The sequence below is a fragment of the Dasypus novemcinctus genome, chromosome 4, assembly GCF_030445035.2.
Source record: "Dasypus novemcinctus isolate mDasNov1 chromosome 4, mDasNov1.1.hap2, whole genome shotgun sequence".
NCBI classification, from domain to species: Eukaryota; Metazoa; Chordata; class Mammalia; order Cingulata; family Dasypodidae; genus Dasypus; species Dasypus novemcinctus.
The window spans coordinates 50,045,557-50,072,721 of NC_080676.1; the positions used below are offsets into that span (position 1 = coordinate 50,045,557).

General features: G+C 35.5%; 1 pseudogene; it reads right to left on the reverse strand.

Moving 5' to 3' along the window:
• Positions 1–25,318, reverse strand: part of LOC101420473 (aquaporin-10 pseudogene) — a 48,303-nt pseudogene extending 22,985 nt beyond the window's left edge.
• Between the last annotated feature and the right edge of the window lie 1,847 nt (positions 25,319–27,165).

Below are 27,165 nucleotides of genomic sequence, written 5' to 3' on the forward strand. Positions count from 1 at the left end.
TTATTCCTTTTATATTAAAATAATAATAATGATAAATATTTGTAGTTCTTGGTATAGCCTGGGCTGATTTATATATTTGTGGCTTTGCTCACAACCATTCTGCTTGAAAATACTTATCTCCAATCTCACTCCCACTGTATTCTCATTTCACCTCCCTTAAAAATGAAATCACCTTTCATTACTAGTTTAATAGTCATGGTCACCTTTCCTAGGAATCTTTCTTATCTTCTAATTCTCTGAAGAAATAAATGCCTAAATTTTAAGCATATTATTATCAAACAAACTGATATCCAACATTTGACAATTAATTTTAGTACTTTTATAATACTGCCTTCTCCTTCTTGATTGTAAGTTGCTAACAGACATTTGATGATTATTTCTTATTCATCTAAACCAAGTATTAAGTATAATATCATAAGTAATTAATATTTTCTAAATGTAAAATTGATTTAAAACTAGTACTGGGTAAATTGATAGGCTTTAAGACTAATGGGCAAGTTAAAACAAACCAAAAAAAAAATTAGTTTATTTTTTCTAGAAATAGCGAGTGAGCCCAACAAGAAATCATTCTGGTTTCCAGAGCACATTTAACATCTTCAGGTTTACAATTTGGCGAGTATTAAATGAAAAATCTTAACAGTTTTTAAGAGTGATCTGACAACACTAAAATCTCTAGAGTGAAACCAGATGACATTCCAATGAGATGATGTCTGTCATTTTTGCCTTTTAAGTAGTTGCTTCTTGTTTTAGTGTGTGTGTGTTTTGTTTTTTTTTTTTGCCTAAGTAAATTAAATTAGGCCTTGGTAGTTTCACTGGACATATTTTGCCTGTGTGTTTTTAAAAATCCATATAATTAATGTGTGTATATACCGGTTCAAGAAAGAAAGGCCATTTCATTCCTGAGAGGAAATATTAACTTCATATTAAAGCTACTTGGAAATAAAATGGACTGCTAGGATTTGCTGAGGACATTGCCAAAGGGCAACGAGTTCAACAAGTCAAGATTTCCTTAATTCTTAGTGAATTAAAATTGGATTTCAACTTATTTTGTATGAAATTCATGATGGTACTTTATGAACATCAAAGAACTGTTTTAGCTGCAGTAGATAACTGATGTCAGACACATTTTCTTTAAAAATAATTACATTTATTATAAATATGAAATTAATTCAATATACTGTCATCACCTTACAGAGATCAGTGATCAGTCTTTATAATAAGCTTCAGAATTTGAATTCTGACTAATTTTTTAATTCCCATTAGGAAATTAGGTCTTAAAAATTGAAAAAGCATGTCAAATTCTTAATTGCATTGGCATAAATGTTTAATTACAACCAAGATTTTGATTAATATATATTTATATATCTTTTATATCATTATATATTACAATAACACATAATATATGAATATTTCATATGTAAATATTTACATTATATATTTATAAAATTATATACATTTATGTGCTATCTATCTGTCCTTTTTGGTAATGTTTTGTTGCTGCCAAGTTTATTGCTTCTGTAAATGCTACCTATCATAATAAAGAAATTTTAATATTTTCGTATGCTGATATTTAAAACCCTATTAGGCTGGAGAACTTCTCTACTTTGTTCAGTTCTGAATTTTCAATATCTTCAAGATGATACATGCCTAATGAATATTTACTGAATAAAAGATAAATCAGCAATGGATATCTCTGTGACAATTTAGAGGGAGGATTATTATTTCAGTTTTATTTTAGTGGGAACTCTGCTATTTGATCTTTTTAAATACTTGGTGCATGCCCTAATTTAATAACAATAATAATAATCACAAGAAGGAGAAAACAAACAAGAAGGAGAAGAAAGGACAAGAGAAATAGAAAGAGATTGTACAGGAATGGCCTTGAACTTGAAAGAGAAAGGAAACATAAAAGAGAAGGAAAAAGAGGAGTAATTTGTAGATGATCTAGTCAATAAATGGTCTTTTAATAGTTAACTATCCATGTAGAAAAATAAAATTAGACTGCTTTTTCACACCTCATATACAAAAAATAAATTCCAGATGGATTAAATATTGAAAGAATATTATAAGAATTTTTAAAACCTTTAAAAATATGGAAGAATATTTTATAGCTTTAGGATAGGAAAAAATTATTTAAAAAACAAACACACAAATACACTCCTAAACAAAAAAATTATTTCATCAGAGTCAAGTAAAAAATAAATACCTTTGTATAGCAAAACATCCTGAAAAAATTTAAAATACAAGTGGCAGATTGAGAAAGCATATGTGCTATGTATGTAATAAACCTAAAAATTAAATTCCTGACTAGCTCTAATATCTACACATCCATATGGTAAAGACAAATAATTTAAAAATATGAACAAAGGACAGGAGAAAAATCACAGAAGAGAAAAAGAGTTTGGGAAGTAAAGATATGAAAAGATTACTCTACCAGTACTCAGAAAAAAGAAAATTAAAAGAAAAATGAGGTACTATTTCATATCCTTCAAGTCTGAAAAATATAGGATATAATAAAGATATAGAATAACTGGAACTCTTATCCACCACTGCTTGAGGCATTAACTGGAGAGCAATCTTAAAAACTCAAAATGTATGCATCATGCCAGAAAATAATTTCATGTCACTGAAATTCTTGTGTATATGTATGTGTGCACAAGTACACATCTGCAAGATATTTAATAAAGCATTGTTTTTAATAAAAAACTGAAAATTAAAATGACCTAAATATCTATTAATAAGTCAATGGATAAGTTGATAGTGATAGAGCCTTTGCTTCAGTTAAAATAAATGAACCAGACATGTGCAACACACAGAGAAATCTCAAAAACAGCAGCCCTCTGAAGCTGGAAAAGAGTTCAAAAGGAATTTCAGATTTATTTATACTTTTATATTTTAAAACTATTTCAGTGATAGTTGATAAGATTAAATTTAAGTAGAATAAGACCATTGTCATTGTTCTTAGTGGTAGGTATGTGAATGCTTACTGCGTAGGTCTGTGTATTTTTTTAACAAAAAATTAATACTGTCAAAAAAAAAAAAATGCCCCAAGATTACACTGGTTAAGCTAGAATCCAAAACAAAATTTGTTTGATTCTAAAATCCATTAGGAAAATTGGTCTCACACCAGATTTTTTTGCTACTTTGAAACCAAAAAAGCTTTAAAATCTGGAAATGTCTCCTATCCCCATGTCTTGGTTAGGAGTGAAAGCTGACATTTACAAGTGCTTCTAATTTCGGCATCAGTTCTTTTAGGTGGAAATAAACATGAGGCTGTAGTTTTTTAAAACTTCAATGAAAAATACCTTAGCCATTCCCAAGAGCTTCTGTTTATAACAAGGAATTAAATAATTATTTTATTAATGAAAATACCTGGGCATTTAATGAACCATTTCTCTGTGCTTTGTATCCAGTCTCTGTTTGGACATTACTTTCTGTAATCCTCCCAGTAAGTGCATATAATAATGGCAGGGTCTATTCACTGTTCCACAATTTGCAATCTGTACTTTTTTCCTTTATAAGGAGATCCCTCCAAGTTTTAACTGGGTGCATTACCTCCTAGCTGAACACTATGTCTCAGGCTCCTTTGCTGCCAAGCTGACCTTGAGAACAAGCCCCAGCCAATGGGAAGAAAGCTGGAATGCTGACTAGCTATTCCTTTCGACATCCTTAACATGGAAACTACTCGGCCTTTTCCCTCCCTTTGCCTCCCAGTGGCTGGGAAGAGATGAAACCAGCCTTGATCCCAGAGAGAAAAGACATATATTGAGGATGACAAAGTTACCTTGTCAGCCCTTGGCTGCTTAACTCTGTTGTTTCCATGAGAGAGAACTAAAATTTCTCACTTCTTTAAATGACTGTATTTTTGCATGCCTTTGTGACAACAGGCTAAATTTAGCTAGTTCTCTACCTAAAATAATTAGTATTAACACTTGTGTGTCAAAGAATAGTAAACTGATTCTCAGAGAAATTAAGAAACTTGCCCCTGATGGCACAAATGGACGTGTGGTGTGGGGTTTCTGAATCTAAAACCCAATCTAAGATTCTCAAATATAACTGTAAAGGCCAGCCTCAAAGTGACTACTAACAAAATAAAGCCTGGGCACACGGAAACACTAATTAGAAAACATTTGGCTCCATTACATTTGTTTTAAAAGGTTTCAGACATTGCGCTAGTAACAACTCTAGGGGCACATTGGCGGATTTAATCTGGCTTTCATGTGACGAGATCACAAAATAGGTTTCTGAGTCATTCTATCCCTCTACCCTGACAGAAAACATGAACCATTTTGCTACCCTAAAGGGACACAGTTAAATTTCCTCATTCTGAGCCTATAGCACATAAAGTATAACCAGTATATTAGGAAAGAGACTGACAGAATCAGTTTAATTTCCTCAGTGGCCTGATAAGGAAAGTGCCAGACATGGAAAGAGTTCACCAGATAATGCCCCAAACAACAATGACTGCAAAATTTCCCCACATGGAGGTACAAATAGAATAAATCTAGGCCAAGAAGAGCTATTTGGTTACCAGGCAGTGACTTGGAACCTAAGCAGCAATTCTCTGTCAATTTAAATAGGAAAAGTATTTTATTCTAGCAACTGGTTCAATTAAAATAAAATACAAGAAAACATTAAATTCTCTTTTCCTTGGTGCCAGAGTTCCAGGAAGACTAAATAGGCACTTCACATGGGCAATATTTCAGTCATATGAACAAATTTGCTTTGTTAGTGATGTATTCAGGGGAAAATTCAAACCCATCCAGTTCGTTAGAGGCTGAAATGCACAGCAGATTCGAGTAGCAAAACAGCAAGAGGAGCTTTCATTAGAAGCAAATATCCTTGCTGTCAGAACCACTATTATCGAATAAGGACAGATTCTTTGAGGAGGAACTGGAGAATTAAGAAGGAAAATTGAATAGTTCTGTTTGCTAAAAAATACATGCAAATATCCCTGAGCAAAATGAAAACTAAATAAAAATTAAATTAAGTTAAAAATTGTAATTTGTTTTTGAAAATTAGACTTGAATAGTAAAATGCACACATGTACACACTTGCTCACATTTAAGGAAATTGGAAGTTAAAGGAAGCTGGGTTTTTGGTCTTTAATTATAATGTTGAGGAAATGTTATGGTCACCTGCAGAGGCTGGCAGACTCCAAACCCTGAAGGTGGTTTGGAAGCCGAGACTGATGGCATCATACACAAACCAAAAGGGTAAGAACAGTTTTCTTACTTAAATAGTTGAGGTCTTTGGAGAAAGCCAGGAAAGTAGACTGGCCTAGCATTTTCAGTGTGGTTGGGCAGAGGATGGTGGGGATGAGCTGTCTAGCATGGTGGCAGGGGCTTATGTGAATTGAATCTTCTGCTGGCAATGAAGGAAGGAGCACCCAGGCTTTCTTTTCAGCTTATTCAGATATGGGATACAAAGAAAAGAGGTAAGGGTGAGGTTTAAAAGCGGTCAGCAGTTAAACTTAAAAAAAAAAAAAAATGGAATCAGACTTCTCATCACAGGGATATTTCCCAGATTTTTATTTCAAGTAGAACAATAAATTCTTTCTCTGGTATCTTTCCATAGTAAAGTTTTTGACTCCCAATGGACCATTGAACAACCTGAACATAGGTAGTAGAGGAACTCTATATCAGAGAACAAATTTACAATTTGCTTTATGAAATGGGATGTAGTAGTATTAGCCAAAGGGATGCTGATACAAAGTACCAGAAATCTGTTGGGTTTTATAAAGGGTATTTATGTGGGATAGAAGCTTACAGTCACAAGGTCATAAGTATAAGTTATTTCCCTCACCAAAGTCTGTTGCCACATATTGGAGCAACATGGCTCTCAGTCTCTGCAAGGGTTCAGCCTTCCTCTTCCTCCTAAGACTCTGTGGTCCCAGCTCTTTCCAGTCTCAGCTGCCATACGGTTTGTCTCTCTCCCTGGGGCTTGATTCTTTCCAGGCTCAGCAGCTCTATTCTCTCCATAAGGTCAGCTGTAGACTCTCAGGCTCTCTCTCTTTCTGGGGCCTCTGCTGTGTCTATGGAACCATCTCTATTCCTCTGTGTTCTTCTCTTGTGTGCTTACTTCCCAGGGCTCCAGCATCAAAACTCAAACTCTCTCTTCAGCCATGTTGTTTTCTTTGTGAGTCCCTGCCCCCTTGGTTGGCTGGGACTCAATATTTTACTGAAATGGCTGAATCAAAGCCTTAATCATACTTAAATCAAGTAAAAGTGAAACCTTTGAATCTAGTGCAATCTAATATGTCCAGAGGAACAGACCAGTTTACAAACATAATCCAATATCTATTTTTGGAGTTCATAAATAATACCAAACTGCTACAAGTAGTCTAAACATTTCTATAAGATGCAGTTTTGATGTTGAGGATGAAAGAAATACAGGAAATAAAGACTGTGAACTCTTTTTTTTAACAGCTATATTGAGGTATAATTGGCATACAACAAACTGCGCATATTTAAAATTTACAATTTGATAAAATATGATGCATGTATGGACCTGTGAAACCATCCGCACAATTAAGATATTGAACATATCCATAACAACAGAGTTTTCTTGTACCACTTTGGAATCTCTCCTTCCTGCCTAATCTTCAGATTACTGTTTGTCTGCTGTCTGTCAATATAAATCAATATCCTTATTCTAGAATTTTATATAAACAGAATTATAGTATTTTTTTTAATCAGGTTTCTTTTACTTTGCTTATTTATTTTGAGATAAATCCATAGTATTGTATATATCAATAATTTATCATTTTTTAAAATCCTGAGGCATGGACACACTCTATTTGCTTATCCATTAATCTTTAATGGACATTTGGATTGATTTCAGGTTCTGCTATTACAAATGCTAGGCTTCGTTTTGCATAGTTCCCATTCCTATGTCTTCAAATTTATTAATCTTTTCTCCTTCAATGCCTAATCTGCCATTAATCCCATTCAGTCTATTTTCATTTTAGACAATGCAAACTTCATTTCTGAGTTCAAATTGAATTTTTTATACTTTCCATTTCTTTTTGAACTTATATAATGAAGTTATATATACTTGTTTTAATATACTTCTTTGTTATTCTATCGTTTGTGTCAGTTCTCATTCAGTTTCAATTATTAATAATTCACCTCTTTCTGGATTGTGTTTCATGCTTCTTTGTATGCCAGACAATCATTAATTGGGTGCCAAGCATTGTGAATTTTACCTTGTTGGGTGCTAGATATTGTTGTGCTTCTGTAAATATTCTTTAGCTTTATTTTGACCTGTGGATTATGCTTGGATACAGTTTTATACTTCAGGATCTGTTTTTTATTATTTTTTCGGTAAATAAGGAAAAGTCTTCAATTAGGGCTGGATATTCCTCATGACTGAGGCAAGGCATTCCTGAGCACTCTCACAGTCCTGGTTGAAACAAGCACTGTTCTTGGCATTGGTATGTGCACTGGGCACTATTCCTTTCAGATACTTCTTTTCCTATCCTTGTGTAGTTTTCTCACATATACACACTGGTCAGTACTTTGTTGTATACTTTAGGGAGAACATCTGTAGATTGCCTGAGATTTCTGTCTTTGTAGCTCTCACCTTTTTGGTACTTTGTCCTGCAAAATCTAAACGCCTTGTTTCTCCTGCACTTTCAGTTCTGTCCCCTTAACTTAGGGAGTTCGCTGGTACCTACAAAGGCTCTCTCTCCTTGCACAGCAACTTGAAAATTCTCTAAGACATGAAGCTGGGGCTATCATGAACCTTCTCTCATTCATTTCCCATCTCTCAGTTACATATATATTTTTTATCCCCTGAAGTCCAGTGTAAGTCTTTATTTCATATATTTTTCCAACTTTTAAGTTATTTCAGATGGTAAAGTATATCTATTTCTCCTTATTCTATTTTGGCCAGAAGCCTGTGTATGTTCCAACATTAACTAATGTTGTTAGAGTATTGAAAGAATTTGACCAAGGAAGAGCTCACTTCTGGTAAGTTCTTAAAGTACAGAAACTAATTTAATGGATTTTATTGTTCTCAGTGTCCAAAAGTTAAATGAGTTTCTATAAATGTGTATTTGAATGAATGAGAAAGATGGAGATGGAGGGTGTTGGAAAAGGAGCACTTTTATTTGAATATCTACTGCAGGATAAAAGAAAAACAGATGTTACTAAGTTCTAATATATAAGTTGAAAACTTGAATAATTTAAGAGACCTCAGTTCTAGTCCAAGTTCTGCAATTTACTTATTGTGTGAGTTCACAAAATTACTTTTCCTTTCTGGAGTCTTATTTTATCATCTGATAATGAGCCTTCTAGGTCAATAATTCTAATACAGTCCTTAACTTTTCATAAAGGTTGAGAATGGGAAAAAAGCCAACTAGTCTAATAACTCATCTGATACCTGCAACACTTCTCAGGCTTATAAGTCTTTCACTGCTTCTTATTGATTTGCTATTTCATTTTCTTCAGGTTTTCCTTTTAAACTTATTCTTTTGGTATCATTCATATGATATCAGCCTTTTCCTGAATTGTGGACTTTTAGTAGTAATGTATAGAATTTAACTTTAATCTGTAGCTCAGGTCTCATTACTGTCTGTATAGGAGCTAGAAGAACAAAATACTTAGCACAGGATTTGGCCTACATTGGCAGAATGTTTAATCCTTCTTCCATGTGACAGCACTTGAAATATCTGAAGATAGGTATCAAGTTCCTAAAGATTTCACTTATTAAATCTTTATATTCCCAGTTTTCTTAAATGCAACTCATAAGAGAGAGTTTCCAAATAATTTAACATTCTGGTCTGTCATTTCTAGATTTACTACAATTTGGCAAAGTTTTTGTTGTTGGTGATGTTTGTTATTGTTTGCTTTTTTGTTTTGTTTTGTTTGTTTAACATAAATCTGATAACAATACAATACATGTCATTGGTAAAGTGACCTAAATAAAAGTACCAGAGCAAAACAAATAGATCAAATTTGTTTATTTAGCCCTGACTCACTCTAAATTTGTTAAGAATATTAACATCAATCATGGTTTAGCTGAGTTTTCCAATTATTTAAACTCATAATATATTATAAGAATAATTTTCTTCTTATGTAACTTTTTATCAGCTCTCAAAAAAATGGATACTCCTTGGTAGGTGAAAGAAAAAATGTGATCCTTTTTCTGACCTCATAAATCTATTAATTGTCACAGTATACATGCTAAATTTTGTCCATAGGTTTCTACCAAAGATTCTAGATTAGATACAGCTTCTGTGGACAGACAGAAATGGGTCCATGCATTGAGACTTATTTTGTTATCTAATGAGAAGTTTGTTTCCAATCAGGGTTTCAGACTTGTTTCAATCCTGCTGTAGACTTCTTGGTAAAAGGTCAATCTGTAGTAGTTCTGGCTAAGTATACAGGATTTTTATATTGAACCCATTTGGATTGTCTTTTAATGACTTCAGTAAAAGGTTTTCAGCAAAATAACTCCATAGAGTATAAAAGAATATGTTTAGGATACATGTTCAGACTTAGTGCAGCTACTCAGGATGTTTCTACATCACACATTCACTCTGCCTAGCAAAAGCAGGGGCAGAAACAGCAAAATCTGACTGTAGAAGGGGTGAGGATAGTTTTTAAAAGTGTTTTGTTTTGGATAAAACAAACCCACCTAAATAGGGAATATTTAGAAGATATAGCGCAAAAGTGAATTCTTAAAGAAATGAAAGACAATATGAAAATGATAAATATATATGTATTATATACCAATATGAAATTTCAACAAACATTTTATATGATTCAATAGCAATACTAAGAAGAAAACTTCAATGGAAGGGATCAAATAAAATGAATAAAAATGGCATTTTTTTCCTTGGTTGGTAAGTACAGCATTACATAATTCATCATGAGAGTCACTTTTACTATCCACATAAATGAGTTTTATGTTGATAGCAAATCAAAGGTATGTGAGAAATATTACAATCTGAGTCAAAATAAATTTACCACTAAAAGTCTGGTTTAGTTTATGGATAACTTAAATTTATTTGTACTTTAGGCTCCTATAGATAAGGAACATATGCCAGTCAATAAACATTACAAAGAGTAAAGGAAAACTAAAGTGGAAGACATTGGAAAATAGTTCTTTAACTTTTTGATTAGAGTAGGTATAAAACTCAGTGTAGGAGAGCAGATGTAGCTCAAGTGATTGAGTGCCTGCTTTCCACATACAAAGTCCAGGATTCAATCCCTGACCCCAGTACCTCAAAAAACAAAAAACAAAACAAAAACAAAAACATGAAATCCTCACTGTACTGAAATTTATAAGTATAGAGAGAAAACATGAAAAAGAGAATGCATCATACTTTACCAAATTGCTCCTGGATAAGATCCAACATGAGCTTTTTTTGGACAATAATACCATTATTATTGCTTTGAAAGACTACAGTTTAGGTCTAGCCAGATGATACTGAATGATGAGAGGAAACTGATGAGAAATAGCTAAGGAAACCAGAATAGTAACAATAGCAATTGGATTGTTCCCATTAGCTATAAAATTAGAAAATACTTTAAAAGGGTAATAAACATATGAATTATGATTTGAGAGATTCAGGCTAGAAGTTATAAAATGAACAGTGTCAGAAAAAAAGACCTTGGGGTTGAAATTAATCAAAATTGATCAAAGTTCTCTAGCATGGTTTTCCTTTTCTGTTATCAAAAATTTTTCATTTATACCTTAATACTAAACTTGTTTAGTTTTAATCAAGACAAATTATATCAATCCTTAGTTCTGGTGCCTCCTATTAGTTTCTTGAATGAGAAGAAATAGAAAAAACCGATCAACCAAAAGCCATGCTTCATACATTAAACTTCTAATGTTAGTAATTATTTTGTGAAAACTAAGGCAATAGAATCAATAATTGCACAGGTTTGAGCCCAGATTTGGTATATATTAGTTTGTCAAATAAAACAAGATAGTAATCTGTTTGGTCTTCACTTTTCTCCAACTCTGAAAATGTGTTCAATTAATACCTACTAAATTTTTTTTTCTTTCTCTGAATAGGTTATGACAAAAGAAATTTTCTGCCTTCTCTTGACACCATTCTTCTGTTCCTTATCCGTGTCTTCCTTCCTCCCTTGCTCTCAGAAAGTCATAAAGGTATCGTGTGCCACTGTGTTAGGCTAGGATCACAAAGCAATACAATAGTTTGCTGAGATGCTGGGTCTGAAAATCTCTACATGAAGAGTTAGCACTGGCCTGGAGACCTGTAATGCGAAACCTAGCACTCATTTATGGCCCAGACATGTTCAAATCCTAAATCTGAGGTGCTCACACTAATAAAAACCAAAGATTTGTAAGTCTTCTTCCTACAGACTTCTCACATTCCCTGTGATGAGGAGAAATAAAGGAAGAGTTTCACGACACTTTAAGTACAGACTTATCCATGTTAATCTCCTTCTTAATGGAAGTAATAAAATGTTACCTGACAAATAAGCCTAAGCAAGGGTATTTAGCAGGACTTTTTCTATTTGGGCCCAGAGAAATAGAATCAGAAAACTATTACATAACTGGCTCATTATGAATGGCCCCCATAGTAGTAGCTGAGTGAACCCACATCTGATTCACCCAGTTCTAGCTTTCCATGGTTGATATTTTACATATGGCACAAGCCACATCCTCAGTTACTGAAGGATTCCTTAGCACTGCTTCAGTATTGTGTAAATGCCCAAGTTACCAAAATGACCTAAGGAGATCTCCTCACAGATTAGGGGATCCTCAACCATAAACACTTGTTTCCACAATAAATATAATCCTGAGAGTAACCTACATTTTATTAACCTTTATTTCCCTAGAGTCTAACATAACACCTCATTGCTCTGCAGTAATGAAAATCATGTCTAGAAAGAAGGGACAAGAGCAAGTGGAGGAGAGAGAGACTTAAAATATATCTGTATTTTTGCAATACATTGTCAGCCTATACATCCAAATTTTGAACCAGCATTGTGACCCCTCAGAGACATTAAAAAATATATTAACTAGAAAAGAGATTAAGTCAGTTTGATGAGCTATGGCTTTGTGAAAATTGAGTAACATATTCAGCATCACTTCTTAAATTGAAAGTAATGGCAGGGATATAAGAATGACATTGGTTTCTTATTGGCAATGGATGCTAATTATTTTTCTGAAGTTAATCAACTGACCCTTTTGAAGGAACAGCTATTTTAACCATTTTTCTAGGGTAAACAGGTAAAAAAAAAAAGCAAAACCATAACTTCTTGAAAGAGGCTTGCATCACCATCTTTATAGAAAACTAACTAGTTCCTAACTTGAAGGTAGGGGCCAAGTCCTTCATTAAATTATTCAACAAATAAGCATTCTTGTAAGTGATAGGAATATAGGAATAAAATCCCCAAATCCCTACACTCATAAGGTTTGTATTATACTTTTCTGCAGATATATATTGAACACAAGTAATTTTAAAAATACATAATGATTTTGGTAAAAATAAATGCTGAGGAGAAAAAAAAATAGTTGAGAGGAGGGATGGAATTTTTGAGGTGAGGATGCAGGTTCAAATTTAAATAACGTGGGCAAGGGAGGTCTCACTGAGAATATATTTTTATAAGTAAAATTAGTAAGGGAATAAACCATGCAGATATTGGGGAAAAGCTTCCAAGAGACAATGGAACATGCAAAGGTCCTGAGACAGGAAGGTGCTTGGTATATTTTTGGAGGAGTACTGAGGCCAATGTGGCTGAAATGGAATAAACAAGAGAAAGAGTAACAGAGATTAAATTTGTAATAAAGATATCAGCTATATAGAGTTATACAGATCACTGTGGACTATCACTATCTGTGAGATATCAGAAGCCATTGGCACATTTTTAGCAGATGTTTGACATGACCTGAAATATATTTCAATGTGGTTACTCTGGCTGCTGAATTGAAAATAGATTGTAGAAGACATGGCAAAAGCAAGGATAATTGTTAGAAGCAGATTGTCAAAACCCAGGAAAGAGATTACAATATTTTGTACTCCATAGCAACAGGAAAAGCAATGTAAAATTGGGATATATTTTGAAGGTAGAAGCAATGTGATTTGCTGAAGACCTGGGCATGCAGTGTGAAGAAAAGAAAGGAGTCAAGAATGGTTTCAAGTTTATTGGCCAACAAACATAGAAAGAAGAACAGAACTATTATAAATTGAGATTGGGTAGATTGGGAAAGAAGCAGATTATGGAGGGGGAAATCAGACAGTCTTTTACAAGAACAGTTTTTATATATGGGGGCAAGTGAAAGGAAGAATGAGAGAAATAAAAAGAAAGGAAAGAAAGAGAGAGAGAGATGGAGGGAGTCGTTAAACTGAAGACAGTGAAACAAACTATTTCTTCAAGAAGTTTTGCTTTAAAATGAAGGAGAAAGATGAGGCTGCAGGGGGATTATGGGAAGACAGTGTTGGATTAGACAGACCAGTCTCAACTCTCACAAAAACAACAAAGAAAGAGTCAAAAGCTGCCTGATGAACACGCTTTGGGGGTCAGCAGAATGGGATAGGGTGAGGGATAGAGAGATGAAGAAACTGAAACAACAAACTGAGTAACTAAACCTCCTGGCCACCAGGAAGGGCTCCCCTCCCACGCTGCTGACATATTAAGTGGGGATAAAACTCCTGGCTCTTACAGCTGACTGAGAAAGGAGGAGAGATCTTCCTCACTATGAGCTGTTACATGTGAAAAGGAAGGGGAAGTCAGGGGACTTTTCTTCAGTGAATTCAGCCAGTGGAGTCCACTTTGAGTCTTAGCTCTGGCCAGACCAAAACAAAGGAAAACTGAGAGATAAACTTTCATGGAAAGGGGGTCAATGAACACCATCTGCTGACTCTTATGGAAATTGTGTGGACAAAACTGCAATTGGGTGTCTCTATTCTCTAACTTCTTAGAGAAAATCTATGCCCCATTACTTTGTCCCTGACATGATTTTGATAACTTAAGCTGGCAACTTTAAAGATTAGGATAGGTTGAAGAAAATATCAAAGAACTGTGAAAAAAAATATTAAATTAAGGAAGATAGACAAATTGGCCATAGAGTAAATTCACCAATATATTCAAATGCCTAGACATCAACAAAAAATTATAAGCAATATTAGGAAACAAGAAGACATGACCCACCCAAAGGAAAAAAACAAATATTCTAAAGATATATAGGATTTCAGATAATTAATCAATGATAATCATGAAACTCTCCTAAATCAATTCAAGAAATGAAAGAAAATATGGCTGTATATTAAGAAGACACTAGGTGAGCATAAATAAATGATCTGAAAGTCTGCAAAGAAATATAACAGACCTTATGGTACTGAGAGACATGATGGATAAGAATAAAAATACATTAGAAGCACATAAAAGAAGATTTGAATTGCTCAAAGACAGAATCAGTGATTTCAAAGACAGAACATCTAAACTGGAAATGACAGGCAAACAGAGAGAGAAGTGAGTGGAAAAATGGAACTAGGTTTCAGGGAATTGAATGGCATCACAAAATGCAAAAGCATATGTGTTATTAGTGTCCCAGAAGGAAAAGATAAGGAAAAAAGGAGCAAGAAGAATACTCGAAGAAATAATGACTAAAAACTTCCCCACCCTAATGGAAGACATAAATATCAATATCCTAGAAGGACAATGTACCACAAACAGAATACATCTGAATAAACCTGCTCTAATACACCTACTATTAAAAATGACAAATACTAGACATAAAGAGAAGATTCTGAAAGCAGCAAGAGGAAAGCAAATCATTACATATATACAAGGGAACCTTAATAAGTTTAAGTGCCAACCTCCCATCAGAAACCATGAAGGAGAGAAGGAAGTGGTATGATGTATTTGAAGTTCTGAAAGAGAAGAACTACTAGCCAAGAATTTTGTATCCAGCAAAGCTATTCTTCAAAAATGAAGGGGGGTTCAAAGTCTTCACAGACAAACAAAAACTGATACAATATGCTACCAATAGACCATACTTACAAGAGATACTAAAGGGAGTGCTGCAGCCTGAAAGGAAAAAACAAGAGTGAGAGACTAGAAAAAGAGTATACAAATGAAGATTATTAGAAAGGGTAAATTAAAGGGTAAAAATGTAGGTAGTAGTACGATATGACAACGAAAAGCAAAACTCAAAGTGGATGTGATGGGCAGTAGATGTGGCTAAAGAAGTTGGGTGCCTGCCTACCACATGGGAGGTCCTGGGTTCACTTTCCGTTTGCCTACTAAAGAAAATGAGCAAGACAGAGAGCTAAGGTAATGGGCTGGCACAGAAAGCTGACACAAAAAGATGATGCAATGAAGAGCCACAACAAGAAAACACAATGAAAGACATAACAAGCTGGAGTGGAGGTGGCTCAAGCCATTGGGTGCCACCTTCCCACATGGGAGATAATGAGCACAAACAAAGGGGGGCAGGCTAGAAATAAATAAATGAAAATAAAATTTGAAAAATGGATGAAGTAAGTAATAATTTTACAGTAATAACATTAAATGTTAATGGCTTGAACTCCCCAATCAAAAGATATAGATTGACAGAATGGATAAAAAAATATGAACTATCTATGTGTTGTGTACAAGAGACTCAGCTCAGAAGTAAGGACATAAGGACACAACCAGGTTAAAAGTGAAAGGCTAGAAGAAGATACTCTAAGCAAATAGTAACCCAAAAAGAACTATAGTAGTAATACTAATATTGGACAAAATAGATTTTAAATGCAAAACTGTTATAAGGAATGAAGAATGTCATTATATATTTACAAAAGGGACAATTCAGCAAGAATAAATAACTATACTAAATATTTATGCATCTAACCTCAGTGCCCCAAGATACATGAGGCACACACTAGCAAAGCTGGAGGGAGAAATAGATGTCTCTACAATAATAGTGGGAGACTCAAATACACCACTCTGAATATTGAATAGATTATCTGGACAGAGGATAAATAAAGAAACAGAGAGCCTGGATAATATCATACATGAACTAGATATGACAGACATCTGTAGATGTATCCCTAACAGCAGGATATACATTTTTTTTCCAAGTGCCCATGGATCTTTCTCCAAGACAGACCACGGTGGGTCACAAAACAAGTCTCAATAAATTTAAAAAGACTGATATTATACAAAGCACTTTCTCTAATCATAACGGAATGAAGCTACAAATCAGCAATGGACAGGTAAAGGGAAAATTCATAAATATGTGGATATTAAACAACACACTCTTAAATAATCAGTGTCAAAAAGAAATTGCAAGAGAATTCAGCAAATATCTTGAGATGAATGAAAATGAGAACAAAACGTATCAAAACTTATGAGATACTGCAAAGGCAGTGCCGAGAGGGAAATTTATAGCCTTCAATGCTTACATCAAAAAAGAAGAAAGAGCTAAAATTGAAGACCTAACTGCACACTTGTAGGAATAAGAAAAAGAACAGCAAACTAATCCTGAAACAAGCCAAAGGAAAGACATAGTAAAGAGGAGAGGAGAAATAAATGAAATCGATGACAAACAAAAAACAAAAAACAATAGAATCAACAAAACCCAAAATTTGGTTCTTTGAGAAAATAGCAAAATTGACCAACCCTTAGCTTAGACTGACACAGAGAAAAGAGAGAAGATGCAAATAAATAAAATCAGAATTGACAGGGGTACACTACCACTGACTGCAGAAATAAGAGAACTACTATGAACAACTGTATGCCAAAAAAACTAGAATATGTAGATGAGATGGACAAATTTCTAGAAATACACAAACCAACTACACTGACCCTAAAAGAAAAAGACCTCAACAAATCCATCACAAGTGAAGAGATTGAAAAGTCATAAAAAAACTCCCAAAGATGAAAAGCCCAGGGCCCAATGGCTTCACAGTTGAATTCTACCCTCTTTCAAAGATGACCTGATACCGATCTTGCTCAGGCTCTTACATGAAAAATTGTAAAACAGGAAAGAATGCTACCAAACTCATTCCATGAAGTTAATATCACCCTTATACCAAAACCAGATAAAGATACTATAAAAAAAGAAAATAACAGACCAATATCTCTAATGAATGTAGATGTAAAAATCCTCAACAAAATACAAACAGAATCCAAAAGCACATTAAAAGAATAATACACCATGACCTAGTGGGTAATTCAACATAAGAAAATCAATTACTGTAATAAACCACATTGATAAATTGAAGAAGAAAAATCACATGACCCTGTTGATTGATGCAGAAAAGATGTTTGACAAAATACAGCACCCTTTCTTTATAAAAACACTCCAAAAGATAGGAATAGAAGGATGCTTTCTCAGTATGATAAAATGCATATATGAAAAACCTGCAGACAGCATTGTACTCAATGGTGAACTATTGAAAGCTTTCAAGCTAAAATCAGGAAAAAGACAAAGATGCCCACTGTCACCATTATTACTCAATATTGTAATAGACTTTCTAGCTAGAGCAAAAAGGCTAGACAAAGAAAAAAGGCATCCAAATAGGAAAGGAAGAACTAAAACTTTCACTATTCACTGATGACATGATCTTATATCTAGAAAATCCTGGAAAATCCATAAAAAAGCTACTAGAATTAATAGATGAGTTCAGTATAGTGGAGCGATACAAGACTAAAATGCAATAATCAATAGCGTTTCTATACACTACTGATTTGCATAATGAGGAGAAAATCAGAAAAAAAAATTCAATGTATAATAGAGAATAAAACAATAAAATATTTAGGAACAAACTTAACCAAGGACATAAAACACCTGTTTTCAGAAAACTATAGTATATTGCTAAAAGAAACTGAAGAAGCCTTAAATGAAGGACATTCTGTGTTCATCGATTGGAAGACTAAATATCTTTAAGATGTAAATTCTACCCAACTTAATTTACAGATTCAACACAATCCCAATAAAAAACCCAACAACTTTTTTTGCAGAAACTGAAAGTCAACAACCATATTTATTTGGAAGGTAAGGGGCCCCAGATAGCCAAAAATGTCTTAAAAAAGAAGAATGAAGTTGGAGGACTCTCACTTTCTGACTTATACTTAGCTACAGTGGTAAAAATAACGTGGTACTGGCACAAAGACAGACAGATTGACCAATGGAACCGAACTGAGAACACAGAAATGGACTCTCACACCTACAGTCAAGTGGTTTTTGAGAGGGCTGTTAAGCCCAACATTTGTCTAATTTAAATTGAAATGTATCGGTGAACTCAGAGGAGCTAGTAAATTTTCAAATACTGCTCATTCTAAAATTTCAAATACTGCTCATTTCAAATACTGCTCATATTAGCTTCTAGAAAGCACCTTTAGACAAGAAAACTTTGAATGGCCATTCATCTACCCAAAGTGTTTTCTGAGTAAAAAGGCAAAAACGAAAACAAAAAATAAGTTTTTGAAAAAATATGTCTCCAGAATTTGGACTCACAGAACCACTTAAACCCCAAATGAATCCGTCAAGTTAAGCCTCATTATGCTGCAGTAACAGCACAAAATCTGAGCCCTTTATCACAAAATTCTTTGATGTTTTGCTTTCACAATACAGCATTGTAACTTAAAAATGTCTGTTACTGAGAGATTCAGGTTGTCAGAGGCTCCATCTCAAACATGTTTTCTCCATCTCTGGCAGATTGAAGAAAACACAGTGTTACACACTGCAATTAACTTATTTCTTCCAATAAGCAACAACTATTTAATTGATCAAAATGAATGTATAATGTTTTAGTTTCCTATGCTGCTAAACAGATATCATGAAATGGTTCACCTTCAGGAATGGGAATGTATTTGTTTGCAGTCAGACCCAGGAAATTGTACAAATCAAGGCATCATCAAGGAAATGCTTTCTTCCCAAAGACCACCTGCCAATGATTCTTGGCTCTTCTGCCACATGACAAGGCATACGGCAGCATCAGCTGGTCTCTCCCTTCTCTTCCTGGTTTCATTGATCTCAGCTTCTTGCTTCCTGAATTTCCATCTATCTCTCTGTATTCATTCTGTTAATAAAGGACTATAGTCAGAGTATTAAGACCCCTCCTGAATGAGGTGGGCCACAACTTAACTGAAGTAATCTTTTCAAAGAAAGAAAATAGTTTAATGTACATAAATGGATTATAATTAAGAACATGATTTTCTGGGGGTACAAACAGATTCAAACCACCACACTGCACCCTCTGGACCTCAAAAAGACATTTTTTTTTTTCCTCATACAAACTACATTCATTCCATCACAACATCCCAAAGACTTAAGTCATTTCAGTAACAATACTAAATACAAAGTCTAATCAAAATCAGTTGTAGATATGGTCTGTTCTGGAACACAATTCTCCCTCTCTTGGGCCTGTGAAACCTAGAGAACAGGTTATCAACTTCTAATATACAATGGAAGGAAAAGCATAGGATAAACATTCCCATTCTTATAGGGGAGATTAGAAGGAAAGCAGCAGTCATGGGTCCCAAACAATTCCAAAACAATGCAGGGCATACTCCACTATATTTCAAGGTCTGAGAGCCATCTATAAAATCATATATTGTCCTCTGGGCCTGATGGACCAGCAGCCCCAAACTTTCCAAGTGCTTGTTCAACAGTCATGTTCTCTTTGAAAACTGGGGTGGAGGTTCCACCCTCTGAGAACACTAGGGTGATGGCCAAACTCTCCATAATCTACCAGGCACACAATCAACCATCACAGAACACTGTGGTGAAAACCAAATCCTCTGTAATATCCAGTGAATATGTTCCACCCCCTCTGGAGACAAAGATGGTAGCACTCTTCCTGAACAATAGGACAGAAGGTCTGCCCTCTTCAAGTCCTGGGGCATACTTACCCTTTCCACACACATAGGTGGGTCTGCTCTCTTAGGCCAAGAAAATGTTTTTGATCCAGTCCTCAGCTTCCATGATTCTGCCCTTGAAATGATTTTCCCATCAATCTGTCCCTTTTCTGTTCCTTTTAGTCCAGGCTGGCAGTGGTTCCGTTCATATAGTTCTTGCAAAAAGCTTGTTGGTTTTGTATGTAGTACACAGGACTCCAGCCCATCAGAGTGTAGGACTTTCCACAGATCCTTCCTGGATAGCTGTGTGTCTGATCATGACTTGTACTGAAATGGCTGACTGAATCCATGTTCAGCACTATTCACTGGAGCACTATTCTCCAGAAACAAATTTTTACCTACAATTTCTGTGAATCAAGAATCCAGAACAAGCCCTTTGCTCCAGAGTCTCACAAGGCTGGAAGCACAATATTCGAAGACTCAGTGTGGGTAGGATCCATTTCTAAGCTCACTCATGTAGTTTTTATTATGACTCAGTTCCCTGAGAACCATTGGATTGAGGCCTCAATTCCTTGCTGGCAATTGGCCAGAGGCTGCACTCTTTGGATCTTTCCAGATTGTTCTATCAGAGCAGGTACATGGGAAGAGCCAGAGAGACAGACAGAGACAGAGAAAGAGGCAGCAATAGAGAAATCACAGTCATTTATAAGATAATCTTGAAAGTGGCATCACATCACTTTTACCATATTCTATTTGTTAGAAGCAATTTACTAGCTCCAGCCTATAGTCAATGGAAAGGATTACAGCAGGCCATAAACACTAGAAAGTGGGAGTCATTCAGAACCATTTTACAAGTTCGCATACCACAACAACCGGTAAAATCTTCAAAAATTTTGTTATTCAAAAGGTTTTCTCCTAATTTAGAATATTCCAGGAAGCCATGATTACTGGGAAGTGGAGGTAGTTCCTGTATAATTAAAATACAAAAAGCCAGAAACAAAAATTTTAATTTATTTATTTTAAATTATTTTTAAAGGAGTTCTATTTATTTACTTTATTTTTATTTTTTATTTTTTTACATTTATTTTTATTTTTTTAGGAAGTACCAGGGATTGAACCCAGGATCTTGTGCATGGAAAGCAGGCACTCAACCACTGAGCTACACCCATTCCCTTTTAATTTATTTTAAAATATTATTCATTTTATAAATTAGAATGCCATGCTAGTTTTTTAATGCCTTCGTTTATCATTTTTAAAAATATATTTTTATAGAAGTCTATCATTTATACATGAACATATGTAAATAATAAGTGTATAACAAAGATTGTGAACTTACAAAATAATCATACATAACACCATATAAGGGTCTTATACATCCTCCCTCCAACAACACTTTGTATTTTTATGAAACATTTGTTACAAACTATGCAAGAGCATCATCAAACTATGCCTACCAACTATAGTCCCCATCTTACATTTGGTGTATTTTTCCCTCAAACCCCCCTTTTTGTTAATAAATATGTTTTTATTATAGAGGTTGTGAACTTGCCAATCATAGACATGTGCAGACTTCCTATACAACACCCCTTCACCAACGTACCATGCTGGGGTGGAATATTTGTTACAGATTATAAGATAATATCATCAGGTCATTACCACCAACCATGGTCCATAGCATACATTTGGCACACTTTTTCCATACACCTCCATTATTAACACAGTACATCTTTGGTATTGATACAAGGATATTATAGTATTGCTGTTAAGTACAGTCTATAGATTGCACCAATTGTAGTTTTCCCATGCTTCTCCACATTCATACCACCTGCAATAATGATGAACATCTATTCTAGCTCACAGTTTAAAAACTGTGGGTGGAATTTTTATTGGGATTGCATTGAATCTGTATATCAGTTTGGCTAGAATTGACATCTTAATGATATTAGTCTTCCAATACATGAGCATGGAATGTTCTTCTAATTATGTAGGTCTTTTTAAAATTTCTTTGTCAGTGCATTATAGTTCTCTGAATGTAAGTGTTTTACATCCTTGGCTATGCTATTCTTAAATTTTTGATTCTTGTAGTTCCTATTGAAAATAGAATTTTGTTCTTGACTCCCTTCTCAGATTGTGCATTCCTAGTGTATAGAAACATCACTGATTTTTGATCTTGTATCCTGATATTCTATTGAAATCATTTATTAGCTTTAGCATCTTTGTTGTAGGTTTTTTGTGACTTTCTAGATATACATAATATCATCTCTGAATAGTGAAAGTTTTAATTTTTCCTTTCTGATTTGGATGGCCTTTATTTCTTTTTCTTGACTGTTTACTTTAGCTAGAACCTCTAGCACTATATTGAACAATGGTGGCAATGGGCATCCTTGTCTTGTCCCTGATCTCAACAGGATAGTTCTCAGTCTTTCACCATTGAATACAGTGTTAGCTGTGGGTTTTTCATATATGGCCTTTACCATGTTGAGAAAGTTTCCTTCAATTCCTATTTCTTGTAGTATTTTTATCAATAAAGGATACTGTATTTTGTCAAATACCTTTTCTGCATCAATCAATAAGACCATGTGATTTTTATTCTTTAATTTACTAACATGGTAATAACTCTCTCAGTTTCTATTTGTCTGTGAGTATTCTAATCTCACCCTCATTTTTGAAAGATAATCTTGTCAGATATAAAATTCTTGGCTGGCAGTTTTTCTCTTGCAGTATCTTAAATATATCATACCACTGCCTTCTTGCCTACATGGTTTCTTAATCTTACTGGGTATTTCTTACATGTTATGCATTGATTTTCTCTTTCTGCTCTCACAATTCTCTCTTTGTCTTAGGCCTTTGACATTCTGATTAATATGTGTCTTGGAGTTGGTCTATTTGGATTTTTTTGGATGGGAGTATGTTGTGCTTCTTGGACAGGGATATCTATGTCCTTCAATAGGGTTGAAAATTTTCTACCATTATTCCTTTAAATATTCCTTCTGCTCCTTTTCCCTTCTCTTCTCCTTCTGGGACACCCATGACATGTATGTTTGCACATCTCTTGCTTTCATTTAGTTTCCTGAGACCCTGTTCAATTTTTTCCATTCTTATCTTCATCTGTTCTTTTGTATGCTTACTCTTGGAGGCCATGTCTCTGAGTTTACCAATCCTTTCTTCTGTTTCCTCAAATCTCTTGTTATATGCCTCCAGTGTATTTTTAATTTCATTTATTGCACCTTTCATTACCATAAGGTCTGCTGTTTTTCTATGTATGCTTTCAAACTCTTCTTTGTGCTCATCCAATGTCTTCTTAATATACTTAATCTCATTAGTCATCTCAATGAATTTATTAAGGAGATTTGTTTGAACACATAAGATTAGTTGTCTCAACTCCTTTATATCATCTGCAGGCTTATCTTGTTCCTTTAACTGGGCCGTGTCTTCCTGTTTCTAGGTATGGATTGTAATTTTTTGTCGGTGTTTTTGCACCCGGCTTGCTAGATGTATATATTCTGGTGTAGGTTTTCCCTTTAGTTTAGGGCTTTCTTGTCTTTTCTTCCTTACTGGTTGTGTAATAGGAGCCAAGGATGTAGTTGATGCTGTAAGGTATTAAAGCTGAAGTTGCCTATATTGCCACAGGAATTGATGAAGCTTCTCCACCTATCCTCTGACAGGAGTAGGGACAGAGTGAAACTGTGTATAATAATCAAAGTCATGCAGGGCAAGACAGTCTGTAGTTTCCTGGAGAGACTGATGAAACTTCACACCCCTTCCTTCCTTACCTTGGGAAGGGTTGGTAAGGGATGGAGCTATATTTGTGGGCAACAATCTATGCCATATGGGTCCAAAATGACCACAGTTGCTCAGGTAACCTGACATAGCACCGGATCCTCTCCCTTCCAGGGGTGGGAACGGACCCTCTGGTGTTCCCAAAAATCTAATCTTTGTGAGACAAATTCACCTGCAGTTGCTCTGAGAGGCTGAGGGAGTATTGTCCTTTATGCCCTTTAGGGGTGGTAATGGAACTCCCAATGCTGAACAGTTCAGTCCCTGTAGGCTGGTAGTACCCACCATTGCCCAGAGTGGCTGAGAAAGCACCAGCCACTTCCTATCCTATTAAGGTGTGGGATTGGATCCATAGGCATCCAACAGTTCAGTCCCTGTAGGCCAAAATTACCTGCTGCTGTCTGGTGAGGCTGTGGAGACAGCATACCCCTCCTATTCTTTTGGAGTGAGGGTAGATCCACAGGCATCCAACAGCCAGTCCAAGCAGCCCAAAGGTCTGCTGTTGCCCAGAAAGGCTGTGTAAACACAAGCCCCCTCCTCTTCTACTGGGGATGAGGGTGGATCCACAAGTATCCACCAGTCCAGGCTGTGTGGGCCAAAAACACCTGCAATTACCCGGAGAGGCTGGGCAAACACAGCCCATCTCTTGTCCTATTGGGGATAGACATGGAGCCACAGGTGCCTGAAGGTCAGGTTTGTGCAGGCCAAAAGCATCTGCAGTTGCCCTGAGAGACAGAGAGGGAAGACCAGCGCCCTGCTGTCTTACAGGGGTCAGAGGTGGAGATGGGCTTGAAGACACTGAACCAACCAGTTTGTGTGGGCTGAAAACTCCTGCCATTGCCAAGAGAGGCTAAGGATAAGCAGCATGTCTCCCTAGTAGGCCAGGGATACCGTCTGATCTTGGTGGAAAGAAGCCACTGCCACTGGATTTTCAGTCAGCCTGGCTCCCCCAGCAGCAGAGAGTAAGTCAAAATGGTGGCTACCAGACTTGGACAGGCTCAGATCCTAGATGTTTCTAGGATTATATTTTAGCCAACCAAGTTCACTAATCAGTAGGTGAGGTCAGTGGACAACTGTGTCTTCCTCCACTGTTTACAGGAAATGGAGATTCTAACTCCATCCATGGAATAGCTCCTGAGGTGGCTTGCACCAGTACCTTAGGATGGGCACTGGCCTCTGTGGCATGGCTTGTAGCTTCCCAGAGAGGTGGTACAGGTCCCCCCACATTCCTCCCTGCTAGACAGGGGGGCTGGGGTTTAGGCTAGACCTGGGTGGAAAGAAGCCAGTCCTTACCAGTAGTGTGACTTTCAATCAGCCCCGCTTCCCCGCATGCCAAGAGTGGAGTCAAAATGGCAGCCACCGGTCTCCTTCCAACATAGACAGACTCAAAGTTTAGCTCTTCCTAGATTATACTTCAGTCCACTGAATCCACTAATCAGTAGCTGAAGTTGTTGCCACACCTTGTCTTCCTCCTACCTCTCTACCCACATTTTTTTGGGAAATGGAGCTTCCAACTCCAGCCACAGAATAGCTCCCAAGGCAGCTTGTGCCATAGGCACTGACCTCTACAGCATGGAGGGCTCTACTCACGAATCCTCTCTGCAGTTGGGCAGTCTCCTCCTTCCACACTCTCAAGGATGTTACAGGATACTCCTCTGTTCTACTAGGGCCCCCAAACAGTGGCTCTGGGTGATCACAAACTGCCCTGCATCACGAGCTGACTCCAGGAGCTCCTTACTCTGCTGCCATCTTGGTTTCGTCCCCATGTTAGTTTTTGATCCAGTAAAAAATGAAAACCCAATATCATATTGCATCCCAAAACAAAAATTTTCTAACTGCTAAGGAAAATCTCAGATTAATTTTTGAAAGAGTAACCAGCTCTCTTTCCCAAATTCTACACTTTAAAGAGACAGTATGGCAATCTCAATTCAAGGCAAATTTATTCCTGACGTAATAAAACAAGGCATAAAGACCCAGCATGCTTCCAAATGATCAGGTATTATAGAAATTATAGAAAGGTGAGGGAAAAGGAGGTATTTCCATAAAGTAAAATACCATTTGACTGAAGACCAGGTTCACACCACCTAATAATTTTATGTATGGAGAAAATGATTCAGTGCACAATGATGAAGTCCTATTTGATAACTATTGTGTTATTTAGTCAGATATTCATTAATCTAGAATATGTTTATTGAATATTTACTATGAAAAGACATTATACTTGGCTAGGGATTATAGCAGTAATAAGATTAAGTGTCAATTAATAGTAATTGTTCTTATTTAGAGAAGAAAATACAGAAACCATTAACTGTAATGAAATTTAATGAATGTTATGCTACTGAAAGTTGACATGCTTTTGTAATAAAAAGCAGAATCACCTCATATCCTAACCTAGTTACAAGGTTAGTATAGCTCAAATGACTGGACCAGAAAATATAAGGCAAAACAATGTGATGGAGGACAGTAAAGAAATAAACATTTCCCAGCTCAACATTCCCTAATAAGTTTATTTAGTCCTTAAATAAATCTATAGACTCATTTATAGTACTTAATATCAAAATGAAGTACTAACATCTCACTCATCACAAAGGGTTTTCCTTGGACTCCAGTGACTAATACTTAGGAATATTACATTAATGCTTGGGTTAATCTCCATTTACATGTTTGAGATTAAGCAGCAATAAGAGCAGGGTATGAGGTCTTTTTTTAAAGGTGTAAGAATGTTTAGACAAACATTCAAACCTCTGAGTTCTAACATCTGTTCTAACTTCAAACATTTTTGAATTTATGAGTTGCCAGTACCAAAAGGTGTTTTGTTCTTCTGAACTTGAGCAACATCCATGATCATTTATCCTTTCTTGGAAAAACACCCAGAGAAGCATAATTAGCAGTTGGCAATTGATTTCTTTCTTTCCTCCATGAGAACATGGGTCAACAGTTCACTCCCTGTGAAGTATATCGTTTTTTCAAGCAATAGTCCATAACTGTTTCTGCTCTTTCTTTAGAATCAGCATATTGCTTAACCTTGAGGTTAGCTGCTGTGAGAGTCAGCACCAATGTGTGAATGCTCTATTTTGCAATGCAGAGGCTATACAAAAATGTCTTGCTCTGAAAAGTAAGTTTCAGTGCAAGTGACAGTATTGTTTTATACCTTTCCTTTTGAGCTTTATGAAGGATCTTACTGGATTGTTTAGTTTCTTGCTAAAATCAGGAGATCATGAATGCAGATGTTGTGGCTTTTAAACAAAGGGACACAATACCATAAAAAAAATTGGCCAACATATATGTATTTTCATGTCATCTGCAGATTGGGAGAAGTAGTATCTCTGAAGTGCCTGGCCCTAATGTAGAGATCAATAAATATTGAAGTAATATTTAGTGAAATGAGTTAATTTAAGTAATTAATATCATAGGCAATTGCGGTATCAGTTATTTTAAGAATCCTCTAAATAAAAAGATTATGTTTTTGAACTAATCCATTTCTGTGGATGTGGGGCCATTTTTTGTGGACTACATCAGTGAGGCATGACACAGGTAGGTTTCTACCCTCTTGCTGGGCCTTATATACACAGAGACACAGAGGGAGAGACACACAGAAAAAGGAAGCTGCTGT